Here is an 18,924-nt window from a genome sequence, read left to right on the forward strand (position 1 = left end):
AGCCAATAGGATTGAGCTGGCATTCTATTGGCTGTTCCAATCAGCCAGTAGAATGCAAGCTCAATCCTATTGGCTGATTGGATCAGCCAATAGGATTTAAGTTCAATCCTATTGGCTGCTCCAATCAGCCAATAGGATTTTTTCTACCTTAATTCCGATTGGCTGATAGAATTCTATCAGCCAATTGGGAATCTAAGGGACACCATCTTGGATGACGTCACTTTAAAGAGATATTCATTATGAAGAAGCCGTCGTTTGAAGAGGATGCTCCACATCGGATGTCTTGAAGATGGACCCGCTCCGCGCCGGAAAGGACTGAAGATTAGAAGATGCCGTCTGGATGAAGACTTCTTGCATGCCTGGAGGACAACTTTGCCCGTCTGGGAGGACCATTTCTGCCAGGCTTTGTTGAACATCTTGCCGCTTGGATGAAGACCTCTCCCATAAGTGAATCTTTGGGGGGTTTGTGTTAGGATTTTTTTAATGGGTGTATTGGGGTAGGGTTTATTTTTTAGGTTAGGGCTTTGGGCCTGCAAAAGAGCTAAATGCCCTTTTAAGGGCATTGCCCCATCTAAATTGCCCTTTTCAGGGCAATGGGGGAGCTTAGGTTTTTTAGTTAGTATTTTATTTGGGGGGGTTGGATTGTGTGGGTGGTGGGTTTTACTGTTAGGGGGGTTGTTTGTATTTTTTTACAGGTAAAAGAGCTGATTACTTTGGGGCAATGCCCCACAAAGGCCCTTTTAAGGGCCTATTGATAGTTTAGCTTAGGCTAGGGTTTTTTTTTTCTTTTGAGGGGGCTTTTTTATTTTGATAGGGCTATTAGATTAGGTGTAATTAGTTTAAAGATCTGTAATTTGTTTTTTATTTTTATAATTTAGTGTTTTTTTGTGATTTATGCTAATTTAATTTATTTAATTGTATTTATTTTAAGTTTAATTCTTTAATTGTAGTGTCGTGTTAGGTGTTATTGTAACTTAGGTTAGGTTTTATTTTACAGGTCAAATTTGTATTTATTTTTGGTTAAAATAAATACAAAACTTGCCTGTTAAAATAAAAATAACCCTAAGATAGCTACAATGTAACTATTAGTTATATTGTAGCTAGCTTCTAGGGTTTATTTTATAGGTAAGTATTTAGTTTTTAAATAGGAATAATTTAGTTCAATTATAGTAAATTTTATTTAGATTTATTTAAAATTATATTTAAGTTAGGGTTAGACTTAGATTTAGGGGTTAATACATTTAATATAGTGGCAGCGACATTGGGGGCAGCAGATTAGGGATTAATAAGTGTAGGTAGGTCTGCAGCGACATTTGGTCGGTGGCAGATCAGAGGTTAATAAAATAATGTAGAATGGCGGCGATGTTGGGGGCAGCAGATTAAGGGTTAATAAGAATAATGTAGGTGTCGGCGATGTCAGGGGGCGGAAGATTAGGGGTTAATAAGTGTAAGATTAGGGGTGTTTAGAATCGGGGTTCATGTTAGGGTGTTAGGTGTAACATAAACTTTAGTTTTCCCCATAGGAATAATGGGCTGCTGTTACTGAGTTTTACGGCTGTTTTTTTGCAGGCGTTAGGCTTTTTTTTAGCCGGCTCTCCCCATTGATGTCTATGGGGAAATCGTGCATGAGCACGTGACGACCCAGCTCCACCGCTGACTTAAGCTGCGTGGTATTGGAGTGCGGTAGGGAGCAAAATTTTGCTCTGCGCTCAATTATTGCCTGTTAACGGCCGGGTTTGTAAAAACCCGTAATACCAGCACTGCAGGTAAGTGAGCGGTGAGAAAAAAACTGATAGTTAGCACCGCATAGCTCCTACCGCAAAAACTCGTAATCTCGCCGCAAGTGTTTCAGTGCACCCTGGCAGCTGTTTATTGCTTTTGGTGTGGTCTGACTATGGATTTTTGACTGTTACTAATTATTTTTGTAATATTTGCATCTACACAAATAAATATTTATTGCACTTTATTTTATATATATTTATTATATATTATATTTTTTTATTTATATTATATTTAACATTTATTTTAGTTAAGGAATCATATTCATTAAACATTTTTTTCTTTAACTTTTTTTTTAAAAATAATATAAGTTATAAATATAATGTTATTATAATAAATATGCTGCAATACATACTCAGCATACATTTTAGCTCCTAAACTGTCTGCTGTGACTAGATAAAACAGGCTTGTTTCACCCTAAGGCCCTGGGGCCGTAATACAGCCCTTCAATGCACTTTATCTGGCCTTATTGCAAGCTGAAAGGTGTACGTGTCTGAGCAAGGAAGAATTTGTCAGTTAACATGAGTTCATAATAGCAATATTTTCTTCAAGCAGCAAATATGTACAGATTTAAAGTCGTAAACAGCCCAGTGCTCTAAATGGGTCATTTTCTCTCTTACAAATATACCCACATAAAAATATAACAGCTCACTTGAATAGGAGAATTCACTCTTTTAAAGACGTGGGTCTCATGATGCTGAAGCAATACAGTAATTGCTGCGGCAATGTGACACCGAAAAATAGTCATCAAGACATTAAGAAAGTGCAAGATAAACACTGAGAAATTAAAAATGTGTTAAAATGAATAGGGGGGATAGAAAAGGAGTATAGGCCTACAGAGTTACACACAAATGGGGTATTGAGAAACAGTGAGAAATACAGAGAGTCTTAAGTAGTAAAATAGGCAGAAAGTGAGGGACGAGAATATAAATATAAAACTAAAACAAGATTATGTGTCGTATCTGTGTATTGGTCCTGCGAGTCTCCAATTGTTATTTCTAACTTTCAAAAAGAAATAAAAACATATTTAAAAAAAAAAAAAAAAAAAAAAACAAGATGAGGACACAAAAAGGAATAGCTTGAGGGCCCCGTGTTTCTGGCGAGTCTTCAGGCTCAACAGAAACACCAGTTATGAAGCAGCGGTCTAAAGACCGTTGCTCTATACCTATCCCGCCTGCTCTGAGGAGGCGGACAGACATCGCAGCAATTCAACCCAATCGAATACGATCGGGTTGACAAACCCCCTGCTAGCAGACGCGAATCTGCAGGGGGCGCCGTTTTGCAACAGCAGTTCACAAGAGCTGCTGGTGCAATGCTGAATGCCGAGAGCATATTGCTCTCCGCATTCAGCGGATGCCTGTCGGACATGATCCGCTGATCTCGATCATGTCGGACAGACAGATAATAAATAGGCCCCCATGAGTTTTTGCCTGATAAAATGTGGCGTAAAAGGTGCTTCACCAAAATATATACAACATTATAAGTTGTGCACTTAATACTTATTTCATTGGTTGATAGGTATTAACTGCTCCATTTTCATTGGCTGATAGACACAAATAGCAGTTGTACAAAGTACACAACTGATAATACTAAATCAGTTTTAATTTGAAGTGACATAACACAAAATTTCTCTTTCATGATTCAGAATAGAGCATGCAATTTTAGACAACTTTCCAATTTACTTATAGTATCAGATCTTCTTAATTCTCTTGGTAGCCTTTGTTGAAGGTGAATCACTACTGCGAGATCGCTGAACATAGAATTCGACAGTAGATAAGAACCAAAAAGTCCCATCAAGTCTACCCATATTACAAGTTACTCTTTGTTCTTAGGACAGCCTTATGCATGTCCCAGGCATTTTTTAATTGCTTACAGTCCCTGTGTTTACCACCTCAATTTGATGTTTATTCATGAATCCACCCACCACTTTCTGTAAAAAAATGCTTCCTCACATTTCTCCGGAATCTGCTACCCTCTAATTAAAGATTGTGCACCCTTGTTTTAGTATTTGTTATTTTGTGGAAAATGCTTTCATCTTTTCACTTTATTAAGTTCCTTCATAAATTTGAAAGCTTCTATCATGTCACCTCTATCCCTTCTCATCTTAAAACTATAACATAGTAGATCATAGGAGTCTTTCTTTGTACCATTTTAGTAGACCCTCCTTTAGACAGTTTCTAGTTTATTTATATCTTTCTGAAGATATGGTCTCCAGAATTGTACACAGTATTCCAGATGTGGCCTAACTAATTGATCTGTAAAAGTGGCATAAGAACCTTGCTATTTATTCGACTAATACCTCTCCCAATCCAACAAAAGTATTCGACTGGCCTTACTGACTGCACTGCTGCATTGTGTACCAAATGTTAAATCATTTGAAATAATAATTCCCATGTCCCGTTCTTCTTTAGTTACAGTCAGTAATGAGACTATAATTGGCCTTTGGGTTTTTGGATCCCTCTATGCATAATTTTGCTCTTGGTAATATTACATTTCAGATCCCATTTATTTGCCTAGTCCTCCAGTTTTTTAAAGTGATGGTAAATTCATACCAACTGCTCAACATATTTTAAAAGCTCTTATCCTAACTAGAATATCGATATGCTTTTTTAATATTAAAAAAATCAGTTTACTGAATAACTTCAATTTTATTATGGTAACGTTACAGTTTAATATTCAGCCTCATTTTAAAATTTTCTAAGCTACTGCTTTGATTGACATACGTTTTAGCCAATCATCGGCTCACCATGCGCCCCACGTTAAAAAGTACCTCGACGCTCCCGTGCTCTGAACTCACTAATTGCGATGCAATGCGCATGCACAACTCTTACGCTACTTGCGCATTTGAAATAGAGAATCCTCAGCTCTAGGATTCTCTATTTCCATTGCGCAAGTAGCGTAAGAGTTGCGCATGTGCATTGCATCGCAATTAGTGAGTTCAGAGCACGGGAGCGTGCAGGTACTTTTTAACATGGGGCGCACGGTGAGCCGATTGGCTAAAACGTATGTCAATCAAAGCAGTAGCTTAGAAAATGTTTGAGATAGGGCTGATTATAAAACTGTAACGTTACTGTAATAAAAATTTAAGTTATTCAGTAAACTTCCCATTAAAAAAAATCCAAATGTTCATGTGTGAGGTTGGGCATTGTAAACTTCGCATGTGTGAACAATCTGTACACTGTCAGGACAGGATAAGCAGGGACTGTGGAATGTTTAACATTTGAATTAATTTTGTAGGGACACTATGGCTTCTATTGGGTGTACAGCCCAATGACAGCACTGTGAGCCCTGATAGATCACAACAAGTGAAAAAAACAAACATGTAAACACACAACCAGAGCAGGGAGATTTCAATAAACAACCAAACAGGATATGTATAAATACTAAGCTCAAACAAACATTTACTGTCCCTTTAAGTGGCCAAAACAGTGCTGTTTGGAATGTACAGAAGTGCTTTATCAAATACCCATTTGATGAATTTTTTCAACAATACTTCTGCAAAAATGCATCATATCTTAAAGGGACACTGAACCCACATTTTTTTTTTTTCTTCTCGTGATTCAGATAGAGCATGCAATTTTAAGCAACTTTCTAAATTTACTCCTATTATCAAATTTTCTTCATTCTCTTGGTATCTTTATTTGAAATGCAAGAATGTAAGTTTAGATGCCAGCCCATTTTTGGTGAACAACCTGGGTTGTTCTTGCTGATTGGTGGATAAATTCATCCAGCAATAAAAAAGTGCTGTCCAGAGTTTTGAACTAATAAAAGTTAGATGCCTTCTTTTTCAAATAAAGATAGCAAGAGAACGAGGAAAAATTGATAATAGGAGTAAATTAGAAAGGTTGCTTAAAATTGCATGCTATATGAAGCACAAAAGAAAAAATTTGGGTTCAGTGTCCCTTTAAAGTGGTACCTACTGCCAGGGTTTAGAGCGTGAGCAGTCTGTACATGCGAGTCTATGTTATTTTCTACTTTTATGTCCTCTTTAAACAGGGGCATAGGAGGTGCACAGATTTTAAATGAACATTGTCCTCTAAACTTTTCTCAATTATAATATGTTCCCATCAATGATCTATTTTACCTTCTAGGGCCTGGTTTCTCAACAGCCGGGCCGTGGCCCAGTACCGGGCCGTGATAGCCCTGCTGGTGGGCCCCGGCCTGTCATGCCCCCCACTGCACACTCTTACCCCCACTGCACACCAAGGGCAGACTGATACCAATCAAGGTCCCAGGAACACTGGACTCACACTGACCATAAATGTATTACATTTTATGTAAATGAACATGGTAGCCTCCCTGCCCTGCCCCCAACAGGCCCCTCAACCTCCAGAGCCAGGACCCCCAATATTAAGGTCCAGAGAAAGGGTACTCAACCTCCAGGGCCAGACCCCACACTCCATGGCCCTCACAGCGACAGACCCCCGCCAGGGCCCCTCTAAACCCACACTTTTTTTGCTCAGTTACTGATAGGGCAACTGAAAACTCCAGGATCTGTGGAGATGCCCATTTGTGGACCCCCCTACTTGCTGGTCCCTTGGCCCAGGTCCTGTTTGCCTGGCTGATCAGTCCTCACCTGCTACACACTTTATATATATATATATATATATATATATATATAGTATATATATATATATATATATAAAACTACCGGGCCATGGACATGTCTAGCTAAAATTTATCGGGCTTTGAGGTCACTTTGGTTGAGAACCACTGTTCTAGGGTGCATGAAATCGTTTAAATTACCTTTACTTTGTCATTTGAAATAGTGGCTTTTGCCTGTTGAAATCACAGCCTACAATGAAAATAGGAATACTGTAGTATTCTCTCAGTGCCGGATTCACAGTCCAAGTGCCGGTAGGCACCAAAATCTTAAGTGCCCTAGGAACCCCGCGCTCCTCAATGTGCTGTTGTTAAGGCAACAGCAAGCATTGCGCATATGTAATACTTGCAGCAACCTTAACAGAGATGGAAGCCGTGCATGTGCAGTGCTGTTATTTTACTGCCGGCGCCTTATATGCCTACTTTGCCTTATTATAAATACAGCCCTGTATTTTCTATAAAAAGATATGTAAAAAAGCCCAGTGGGGTAGGAGAGATAGGTGATAAAATGTAAATTCTCAATTGCTTTATGTAAATATTGGTATTAGTATATAAACAGAACGATAAGGAGGCTTTGTGTATACAGACAGATAGGATGTCTATTTCCGCTAGCTCAGCCATTTTAAATATTTGTTGTTTTAATAAGCACAATAGCTATTTCATCCAAACAAATAACTTAAAGGAGCATTTTTCTCCTACATATTATACTCTGTAGCTGGTATAACAAGTAATTGGGAACACATTTCAGGGTAGTACAGTGACCCTTTAAGTTTCCAAAATGTAATAAAAATTTAAACCAAGAATATCTTTGCTTTGTACATTTGAGTGAGAACTTAAAACACAGACAACAAGTGTTTTGGCCCTGAATACTACAGGCACATGAGCACATACACACACACACACAGACTGTTCAATTCAGATGCAAAAAACATAAATTATGTTTACCTGATTTAATTTCCATCTGTATGGGAAGAGTCCACAGCTGCATTCCTTACTTGTGGGAAATACTGAACCTGGCCACCAGGAGGAGGCAAAGACACCCCAGCCAAAGGCTTGAATACCTCCCCCACTTCCTCATAACCCCAGTCATTCTGCCGAGGGAACAAGCAACAGTAGGAGAAATATCAGGGTAAAAAAGGTGCCAGAAGAAAATATTTAAATTTAGGGCCACCCATCGGAGAACACGGGAGGGAGCTGTGGACTCTTCCCATACAGATGGAAATTAAATTATCAGGTAAGCATAATTTATGTTTTCCATCTTAATATGGGAAGAGTCCACAGCTGCATTCCTTACTTGTAGGAAACATATACCCAAGCTCTAGCGTACACGGAATGCAAACGGGATGGAAAAAAGAGGGGCGAACCCTAATCTGAGGGCACCACAACCTGCAAAACCTGTCTCCCGAAGGCTGCTTCAGCAGAAGCAAAAACATCAAACTAGTAAAATTGGGAAAAAGTATGTAAAGTTGAACCAGGTAGCCGCCTTACCAATCTAATCCATAGAGGCCTCATTTTTGAAGGCCCAAGAGGAAACCACTGCTCTCGTAGAATGAGCCGTAATCCTCAGAGGAGGCTTATATCCCGCCGTCTCTATGCTAAACGGATGACACTCCTCAGTTAAAAAGATAAGGAAGTCGAAGAGGCCCTCTGACCCCTACGCTTCCTGGAAAGGAGAACAAACAGAGAAAAAGATTTGTCTAAATTCCTTTGTGGCCCGAAGATAGATCTTCAAGGCACATCCAGAAATACGTTGTAAACGTTCCTTCTACGAAAAAAGGATTAGGACATAAGAAAGGAACCACAATCTCTTGATTGATGTTGCGAATTGACACAACCTTACGAAGAAAAACCTAACTTGGTTCGTAGAACAGCCTTATCAGCATGAAAAGCCAGATAAGGAGGGACGCATTGCAGGGCAGCAATCACAGATACTCTGCGCGCATAAGCAATAGCCAGTAGAAAAGGAACCTTCCAAGACAACAATTTATGTCTACTTCATGCATAGAGGCCCATTTATCAAGCTCCGTATGGAGCTTGTGGGCCCGTGTTTCTGGCGAGTCTTCAGACTCGCCAGAAAACAGCAGTTATGAAGCAGCGGTCTGAAGGCCGTGCTGCTCCATAACCCTGTCCCCCTGCTCTGAGCAGGCGGACAGGAATCGCCACAATTCAACCCGATCGAGTACAATCGGGTTGATTGATACCTCCCTGCTGGCGGCTGATTGGCTGCGAGTCTGCAGGGGGTCGGTGTGTTGCACCAGCAGCTCTTGTGAGCTGCTGGTGCAATGCTGAATACGGAGAGCGTATTGCTCTCCGCATTCAGCGAGGTCTTGCGGACCTGATCCGCACTGTCAGATTAGGTCCGCAAGACCTTTGATAAATAGGCCTCATAGGCTCCAACAGAGCCCGTTGCAAAACTTTAAGAACAAGATTTAAACTCCAAGAGGAGCCTTAGATCTAAACACAGGTCTGATTCCAGCAGAGCCTTAACAAATGGCTGCACATCTGGAAGCTCAGCGAACCTCTAGTGCAGCAACACAGACAGGGCCAAAAACTGTCCTTTCAGGGGACTTGCAGAAAAGCCCTTCTCCAGTTCATCCTGGAGAACAGAATAAGTAGGTTCTCCACACCTTATGATACATGCAACTAGCAATCAGCTTACGAGCTTGAATGAGAGTAAAAATAACTCTCTCAGAAAACCCTCTCTTGGCTAGGATTAAGCGTTCAATCTCCACGCAGTCAGCCTACGAGAGTCTAGACATAGATCAACAAAGAGACCTTGGTCACCAGATCCCTGCGACAAGGTAACTTCCACGGAGGAGATGATGACATCCCCACTAGATGCGTGAACCATATCCTTCGCGGCCAAGACAGAGCAAGCAAATAATATCACTGACGCCTGCTTGACTCAAGCCACTACACTAAGAAGTATTGGTAATGGCCGGAAAGGATAAATTAGATTGAACCACCAAGGCACCGCTAATGCATCTGTTAGCTCCGCCTGAGGATCCCTGTACCTCGACCCATTTCTGGGTAGCTTGGTATTGAGGCGTCATAGGATCTTCCTCTTGCAAATCTCCGCAAACACTCGTGATGGAGAGACCATTCCCCCGGATGAAAAGATTGTCTGTTGAGGAAATCCACTTCCCAGTTGTCCACACCCATAATGTGGATCGCTGACCGCGAACAAATGTGAGTCTCCCCCACACCAGAATCCAAGATACTTCCCTCATAACTAGGGAGCTTCTTGTTCCCCCCTGATGGTTGATGTAAGCCACCGAGGATATATTGTCTGATTGGAATCTGATTAACTGGGATATTGCCCGAAGATCCAAAATGAGATCATGTGGGAGCTTTACCTCCTGAGACCATAGGCCCTGTGCCTTCCTGATACCACAAACAGCACCCCATCCTGACAGACTCGTAACCGCAGTCACAATCACCCAAGATGGTATTGAGACGGATGTCTCTCAGGACAAGTGATCCGGACAAAACCACCAAGAGAGCGATTCTCTCGATCAGTTGTACAGAGAAGTCTGTTGAGACAGATCCGAATGATCGCCTTTCCACTACTTCAGCATGCACAGTTGCAAGAGTCTGAGGTGAAACCTGGCAAAGGAAATGATGTCCACGCTGGACACCATGAGACCAATCAACTCCATACACCGAGCCACAGATGGCCTTAAGGAGATCTGGAGGGCAAGACATGTTGAAGCTAGCTTGCAACGTCTCTGGTCTGTTAGAAATATTCTCATGTCTATGGAGACTATTATAGTACCTGTGAATTCTACCCTGGTACTTGATACAAGAGAACTCTCTCTAGATTATCTTCCATCCATGGGATCGAAGAAGACAGAGGAGAGATTCTGAATGGTCCACTCTTCGAAAAATGTCTTGGAGCCGTAGCTAGATCAAACGGAAGGCAATAACTGGAAGTGCTGGTTCAGAAATGCAAACCTTAGAAACTGGAAGTTGTCCTTGAGGATTGGTACGTGAAGGGAGCATCCTTCAGGTCTATCGTGGTCATGAACTGCCCATCTCGAACGAGGGGAAGTATAGATGTTATTGTCTCCATCTTGAACGAGGGGACATTTAAAAACTTGCTTAAGCACTATAGGCCCAGAATCGGACGGAAAGTTCCCTCCTTCTTAGGGACCACGAAAAGGTTTGAATAGTATCCCAAACCTCTCACTGCCATAGGCACTGGGACAATAACTCCTAAGAGGACAGATCCCGTACACACCCCAGAAAGGCTTCCCTCCCTTCTGGTCAGGAAGACAGGAGGAATCTGCCCTTCGGTGGCTGAGACTTAAAACCTATCTTGTAACCCTGAGCTATGACCTCCAGGACCCATGTATCCTGGACGTCCCTGAACTAAGCAACTGAAAAGAGCGACAGACTGCCCCTACACAATCCAGAAGAGGACTGGGGACCACCTGTTCATGCCGACTCAGTGGGCTTCTTGCTCTGCTTGGATTTATTCCAGGACTGAGCAGACTTCTAAGAGCTCTTGGTTTGCTCTGGCTTAGCGGAGGACTGCTGACATGGGCTTTATCAGATCGAAAAGAATTAAAATTGTCTTGTAGACTAGTTCATATACTCTTGCGGTAGGAGGGCACCCATGCCCCCTGTGACCGTGGAGATAATTAAGTCCAGGCCTGGACCAAACAAAATCATTCCCTTAAAGCGGAGGGAAGAAGTCTAGACTTAGAAGTCATATCCGCAGACCATGACTTCAGCCAGAGCCCGGCGGGCTTGAACAGTAAAAGCTGAAGTCATAGCATTCAAGCAAATAATCTGTCAGAGATAAAAGAATTAGCAACCCTCAAGGCCGTAAATCTTTCCTGAGTAACGTCGAGGGGACCCTCCACCCCGATCAAATTCTATAAGGAGTCACACCAGAAGATAGTTTCTCCAGCAACTGCGACAACAGCCTCCGCCGGTTGAAACATATATTCCGTATGTAGAAACATCTTTCTTAACAGAGTTTCCATCTTTTATCCATGGGCTCTTCAAACGAAGAACTACCCTCAAGTGGGATAATAGTACGTTTAGCAAGGGTGAAGATAACGCCATCCCATTGAGGGACGAACCTCACAACTCCTTCAAGAGTCCAGGACCAGGAACAATTTGTTAAAGGAAGAAGAGGGGAAAAAGGAATCCAATCCTGTCCCATTCATTCTTAATAATGTTCGCCATCTAACAAGAGCAGGGAAGGATAAGGCACCACCCTGTCCTCAAACTCTATCCAATTTAGGAATTAAAGGTTCATCAGGCAATTTGGCCTCTGGAACCTCTGAATTCACAAAAACTTCCTTTAGAAGAAGCGTAAATTCCTAAAACTAAAGTCTGGTTCCTCCACAGTCGGAGGTTTAGAGGCAGCAGACTCCGACCCATACTCTGAAGCCTCAGAAAGAACTTCATCCTCGGATAACCCTATCAGTTAAATCCAATAAATAATCTGATGTACTGTGGGAAGGAGTGCAATATGTAACCTTTCGCTTGTGCTTAGCAGGGCAAGGTAAAGCATTAAAGGCCGCAGACACCGCTGTTTGAACTGCGCAGTAACGCCTGGTGAAAAAAGGCCCCCTCCAAATGGAGGATCAGCACCTCACTGGACGACAACTCCTAAGAGGTGGACGGCTCCATGGTATCAAACATGTTTGATATTATCATATTATCAAGGCATATGGAACATAATTGAGAGGGTGAAACTAAGGCCTCCTCACCAAATAAACAGGAATTACTCTTTAGGAAAAGAGGGAGTGCCCTCTAAAGTAACAGAATCCTCCATCGCTAGTGCAATAACCAGAGAACTAGAGAAATAAAATATCTTATTTTATATAAAAACTGCCCCTTTATACCCCAATGGCTGGGGTTCTCACCACCTCCTATGACCCAGACAGTACAAAGATGTATCCCGGTCAGGAAAGAGGGAATAAATCACATGGTGCACAGGACCATCCCTGCTATGAGAAAAAGCGCGCCAGCTTGTAAGCTGCAAGGCTTTTAAAGTGAAAGTAAACCCTGTATATTCCATGACAGCCTATGAGCCCATAATATCTCACACATAAAAGCAGCATAAAATCACATAAACAATATAAGATTATTCCCCCTTGTTCAATAATCCCCCTCAGGAGATATTAACCCTTGATTCTATACAGATAAAAAGAGTCACACTGTGACCCTGTCTTCTTGCGTTGTCATACATGTATAAAATATGAAACGATCTTACCAGAATCTACGCCGTGGAACAGGAACACGGCCCTTCAAGTGTGACAGAGAGTAGCATCGCTTCTGACATGGACTTGAGTGAATAAAGGCAGGCAGCAAAACTCGTCAACGCTGATTACCTATGGAGTTGTTAATATGAGTTGGGATGGTTTCGCAGAAAGACTCTCCCTGCATCTCCGGACTCTAACTTTCATCCATGCTCTCACTGAGAGGCTGACAGGACTACTTAAAACTCCAGTCCCATCTCGAAGAGCACTACCCTCCATAAGAGACTACTCTGAAATCTTCTAACACTTCTCTGCCAACCTCCTGTGACGAAAGGCAAAGAATGACTGGGGTTATGAGGAAGTGGGAGAGGTATTTAAGCCTTTGGCTGGGGTGTCTTTGCCTCCTCCTGGTGGCCAGGTTCAGTATTTCCCACAAGTAAGGAATGCAGCTGTGGACTCTTCCCATATTAAGATGGAAATAACAGTATGTAGAAATTGTCTTTTTATTGGATTAGTAAACACATTTATATAAAGCTTGGAATTTAAAAAAAATCTAATTCCAGTCACATAGACAGTGTTCCATAAAATGGACTTATTATTCTATACTTTCTAAAATAAATACTTCTTATTAAAATTATGGTTTCGGTAGTGCCACATTTCATATCTGGAAAAGTCATTATCAACTTATGTTATGTCTGCTGGATGAAAACGGATTTGTAAAAGCAGCTGACAAAGTCATTTGCAACCAGTTTTATGGTCATGGGCAGTAAGCACTCTGCTAATTACCACAACAGATTCTCTATTTGATTTTTAATGTTATTTCTATGAAATTATTTCAGGTTTTCTATTCACAACCTATTCTACTTGGCGGTATAAATAAGTACAATTAAACCTTTTTTTTATAAGGGGATATATTTTAGTATAATACTGTTCTTTTGCACTATAATTGTTATTTTATGTTTTTACACTACACCAGACAGTATAAATGTGTCTAGCCACTTCAAGTCTGGCTTTCTGATTTTTGCTTTTGCTTTTGAAATTAAATTTAATTAAAATATGAATTTTAAATTCAAAAGGATCTTTACCAATCACACTAGATTCTTATCATTTATTCTATTAATCTTTTCTGTGCTTTTGTCCCCCGCTATATCTCTTGACCCCTTGCTTAAAAGGATATTGAACTCTAAAATATTCTCCCTTTTAATGTGTTCCTAATAAACCATTTTATCTGCTGGAGTGTATTAAAGGGACAGTAAGCATCAGGACACAAAGTTCATAATTAAAATCAGTAGTTGCAATAATATGAAATAGCTATCAAAGCAATCCTGAAATATGAGGGTTTATAATAAAATTTAACCTAAAAAATGTCCTCATTGTCCCCTGGGCCATTGTCCTCAAGCTTTACCTAAGCAGCATGCTCACAGAGAACGAGCTGCCAGGCATATACAGCGTGACAGCTTGAGTGTGAGTGTGGCTAGCAAAAATCTTGGGGTGAGTGGAACATAAAACCCAAAAAATTTCTTTCATGATTTTGGTAGAACGTACAATTTTAAACAACTTTCCAGTTTACTTCTATTATCAAATTTGCTTCATTCTCTTAGCATCATTTGTTGAAGGAGCAGCAATGTACTAGTGGTTGCTATAGGAACACATGGGTGAGCCAATGACAATCGGTATATATATGCAGCCACCAATCAGCAGCTAGAACCTAGGTTCTTTGCTGCTCCTGAGTTACCTAGATAAACCTTGCAGCAAAGCATAACAAGAGAAGGAAGCAAATTAAATAATAGAAGTAAATTGGAAAGTTGTTTAGTATGCTCTGTCTAAATCACAAATGTACAATTATGATTGACTGTCCCTTTACATTTTTAAAACAAGCAGTGTCTCAGGAGATGGCAGGGAGCAGAAGCAGCAGGTTAACTTATTTTTTTATTAAAAACCATTACATTTCAGGATTGCTTAGATAGCTATAGCGTATTATGGAAACTACTGATGTAGTTGCCTACTGAGGCAGAACTTTTTGACGTTCTGCAATGAGATTTATTTTTTTGTGTGGAAAATTTTCTGCAAGTCACTTTCGGCTAGATTTAGAGTTTTGTTGGTAACGATCCGCGTAGCTAACGCTGGCTTTTTTTTCCCCGCACCTTTTAAATACCGCTGGATTTAAAAGCTGGATAGAAAACAATGGGGCTGTTAAAGCTGAAAAAAAAACTAAAACCTGCAAAAAAGCAGCGTTCAGCTCCTAACGCAGCCCCATTGTTTGCTATGGGGAAACACTTCCTACGTCTGCACCTAACACTCTAACATGTACCCCGAGTCTAAACACCCCTAACCTTACACTTATTAACCCCTAATCTGCCGCCCCCGCTATCGCTGACCCCTGCATATTATTATTAACCCCTAATCTGCCGCTCCGTAAACCGCCGCTACTTACATTATCCCTATGTACCCCTAATCTGCTGCCCCTAACACCACCGACCCCTATATTATATTTATTAACCCCTAATCTGCCCCCCACAACGTCGCCGCCAGCTACCTACAATAATTAACGCCTAATCTGCCGACCGGACCTCACCGCTACTATAATAAATGTATTAACCCCTAATCCGCCTCACTAACCCTATAATAAATAGTATGAACCCCTAATCTGCTCTCCCTAACATCGCTGACACCTAACTTCAAGTATTAACCCCTAATCTGCCGACCGGACCTCGCCGCTACTCTAATAAATTTATTAACCCCTAAAGCTAAGTCTAACCCTAACACTAACACCCCCCTAAGTTAAATATAATTTAAATCTAACGAAATAAATTAACTCTTATTAAATAAATTATTCCTATTTAAAGCTAAATACTTACCTGTAAAATAAACCCTAATATAGCTACAATATAAATTATAATTATATTGTAGCTATTTTAGGATTTATATTTATTTTACAGGCAACTTTGTATTTATTTTAACCAGGTACAATAGCTATTAAATAGTTAAGAACTATTTAATAGCTACCTAGTTAAAATAAGTACAAAATTACCTGTAAAATAAATCCTAACCTAAGTTACAATTAAACCTAACACTACACTAGCAATAAATTAATTAAATAAAATACCTACAATTAAACCTAACACTACACTATCAATAAATAAATTAAATAAAATACCTACAAATAAATATAATTAAATAAACTAACTAAAGTACAAAAAATAAACAAAGCTAAGTTACAAAAAATAAAAAAAATTAATTACAAACATAATAAAAATATTACAACAATTTTAAGCTAATTACACCTACTCTAAGCCCCCTAATAAAATAACAAAGCCCAACAAAATAAAAAAAATGCCCTACCCTATTCTAAAATTAAAATAGAAAAGCTCTTTTACCTTACCAGCCCTTAAAAGGGCCTTTTGCGGGGCATGCCCCAAAGAATTCAGCTCTTTTGCCTGTAAAAAAAAACATACAATACCCCCCCCAAAATTACAACCCACCACCCACATACCCCTAATCTAACCCAAACCCCCCCTTAAATAAACCTAACACTAAGCCCCTGAAGATCTTCCTACCTTGTCTTCACCATGCCAGGTATCACCGATCGCTCCAGGCTCCGAAGTCTTCATCCAAGCCCAAGCGGGGGCTGGAGATCCATCATCTGGCTGAAGTCTTCTATCAAGCGGCGGCTGAAGAGGTCCAGAAGAGGCTCCAAAGTCTTCATCCTATCCGGGCAGAAGAGTAGATCCGGACCGGCAACCATCTTCTTCCAAGCGGTGACAAGCGGCTCCATCTTGAAGACCTCCAGCGCGGATCCATCCTCTTCTTCCGACGTCCTAAGTCCAAATGAAGGTTCCTTTAAATGACGTCATCCAAGATGGCGTCCCTCGAATTCCGATTGGCTGATAGGATTCTATCAGCCAATCGGAATTAAGGTAGGAAAAAACTGATTGGCTGATGGAATCAGCCAATCAGATTCAAGTTCAATCCGATTGGCTGATCCAATCAGCCAATCAGATTGAGCTTGCATTCTATTGGCTGATCGGAACAGCCAATAGAATGCGAGCTCCATCTGATTGGCTGATTCAATCAGCCAATCAGATTTTCCCTACCTTAATTCCGATTGGCTGATAGAATCCTATCAGCCAATCGGAATTCGAGGGACGCCATCTTGGATGACGTCATTTAAAGGAACCTTCATTCGGACTTAGGACGTCGGAAGAAGAGGATGGATCCGCGCCGGAGGTCTTCAAGATGGAGCCGCTTGTCACCGCTTGGAAGAAGATGGTTGCTGGTCCGGATCTACTCTTCTGCCCGGATAGGATAAAGACTTTGGAGCCTCTTCTGGACCTCTTCAGCCGCCGCTTGATAGAAGACTTCAGCCGGATGATGGATCTCCAGCCCCCGCTTGGGCTTGGATGAAGACTTCAGAGCCTGGAGCGATCGGTGATACCTGGCATGGTGAAGACAAGGTATGAAGATCTTCAGGGGCTTAGTGTTAGGTTTATTTAAGGGGGGTTTGGGTTAGATTAGGGGTATGTGGGTGGTGGGTTGTAATGTTGGGGGGGTATTGTATGTTTTTTTTTACAGGCAAAAGAGCTGAATTCTTTGGGGCATGCCCTGCAAAAGGCCCTTTTAAGGGCTGGTAAGGTAAAAGAGCTTTTCTATTTTAATTTTAGAATAGGGTAGGGCATTTTTTTTATTTTGGGGGGCTTTGTTATTTTATTAGGGGGCTTAGAGTAGGTGTAATTAGCTTAAAATTGTTGTAATATTTTTATTATGTTTGTTTTTATTAGGGGTTAATAATTGTAGGTAGGTGGCGGCAACGTTGGTGGCGGCAGATTAGGGGTTAATATAATATAATATAGGGATCGGCCGTGTTAGGGGCAGCAGATTAGGGGTACATAGGGATAACGTAGGTTGCGGCGGTGTGCGGTCGGCAGATTAGGGGTTAAAATTTTTTATTAGAGTGGTGGTGATGAGGGGGGCCTCGGTTTAGGGGTACATAGGTAGTTTTTTGTTGGGTGGTAGTGTACTTTAGAGCACAGTAGTTAAGAGCTTTATGAACCGGCGTTAGCCCAAAAAGCTCTTAACTCCTGACTTTTTTCTGCGGCTGGAGTTTTGTCGTTAGAGTTCTAACGCTCACTTCAGCCACGAATCTAAATACCAGCGTTAGAAAGATCCCATTGAAAAGATAGGATACGCAAATGGCGTAGGGAGATCTGCGGTATGGAAAAGTCGCGGCTGCAAAGTGAGCGTTAGACCCTTTCCTGACTGACTCTAAATACCAGCGGTAGCCCAAAAAGAGCGTTAGGAGCCTCTAACGCTGGTTTTGACGGCTAACGCCAAACTCTAAATTTAGGCGTTTGAAATTAAATGAAATTTTAAATAAGGCAGTTACTTACACTAAAGCACCATCTCATTTGCAATATGTGTTGATTAACTGGACAAGAAAGCCATTTTTTAAGCTTTATAATATACTGCAGTAGATGAAAACTGCATTGCAAATTAACTACAGTGAAAAAAATAAATTTGGTTAACTCATTAAAATGTTTTCTTTGCTCTTGGTCTTGCAGCACTGCTCAATATTTGACTGTTCTCCTCAAACAGCATTTCACTCTGGCTGCACTGTGCTAAAGAAAACTAACACAGTGCAGCCACAGCACAGCGCTGTTTGAAGAGAACAGCCTCATGTGGTGCAGCGGTGCAAAAAGCTAAAGCAACATTTTCTGGGATGATATGAACATTTTGGCCTAATATTTACTGGCCCTTTAAATTGCTTGCAAAGAATTGCTTTACTTTTATTTTGTAATTTGAAATAGTTGCTTTACCCTGTTAAAACCACCACATATACCGGAAATATGAATAATGCAGAACTTCACTCAACAAGTAATTTGGAACACGTTAAGGGGAAACAAATTTTACTGTACAGTGTTTCATTAAAAAAACATAATTTATGCTTACCTGATAAATGTATTTCTCTTGTGATGTATCAAGTCCACGGATTCATCCATACTTGTGGGATATTCTCCTTCCTTACAGGAAGTGGCAAAGAGAGCACCCACAGCAGAGCTGTCTATATAGCTCCACCCTTAGCTCCACCCCCCAGTCCGTCGACCGAAGGCTAGGAAGAAAAAGGAGAAACTATAGGGTGCAGAGGTGACTGAAGTTTTTAAAATAAAAATATATTGCCTGTCTTAAATAAACAGGGCGGGCTGTGGACTCGATACATCACAAGAGAAATAAATTTATCAGGTAAGCATAAATTATGTTTTCTCTTGTAAGATGTATCGAGTCCACGGATTCATCCATACTTGTGGGATACCAATTCCAAAGCTTTAGG

At 40.8% G+C, this 18,924-nt stretch overlaps 1 protein-coding gene across 1 annotated transcript in view; it reads right to left on the reverse strand.

Moving 5' to 3' along the window:
• Positions 1 to 18,924, reverse strand: part of CFAP300 (cilia and flagella associated protein 300) — a 209,186-nt gene that overhangs the window by 170,906 nt on the left and 19,356 nt on the right. The window lies entirely within an intron of this gene.

The sequence above is a fragment of the Bombina bombina genome, chromosome 3 (assembly GCF_027579735.1).
Source record: "Bombina bombina isolate aBomBom1 chromosome 3, aBomBom1.pri, whole genome shotgun sequence".
In the NCBI taxonomy this organism is placed as follows: Eukaryota; Metazoa; Chordata; class Amphibia; order Anura; family Bombinatoridae; genus Bombina; species Bombina bombina.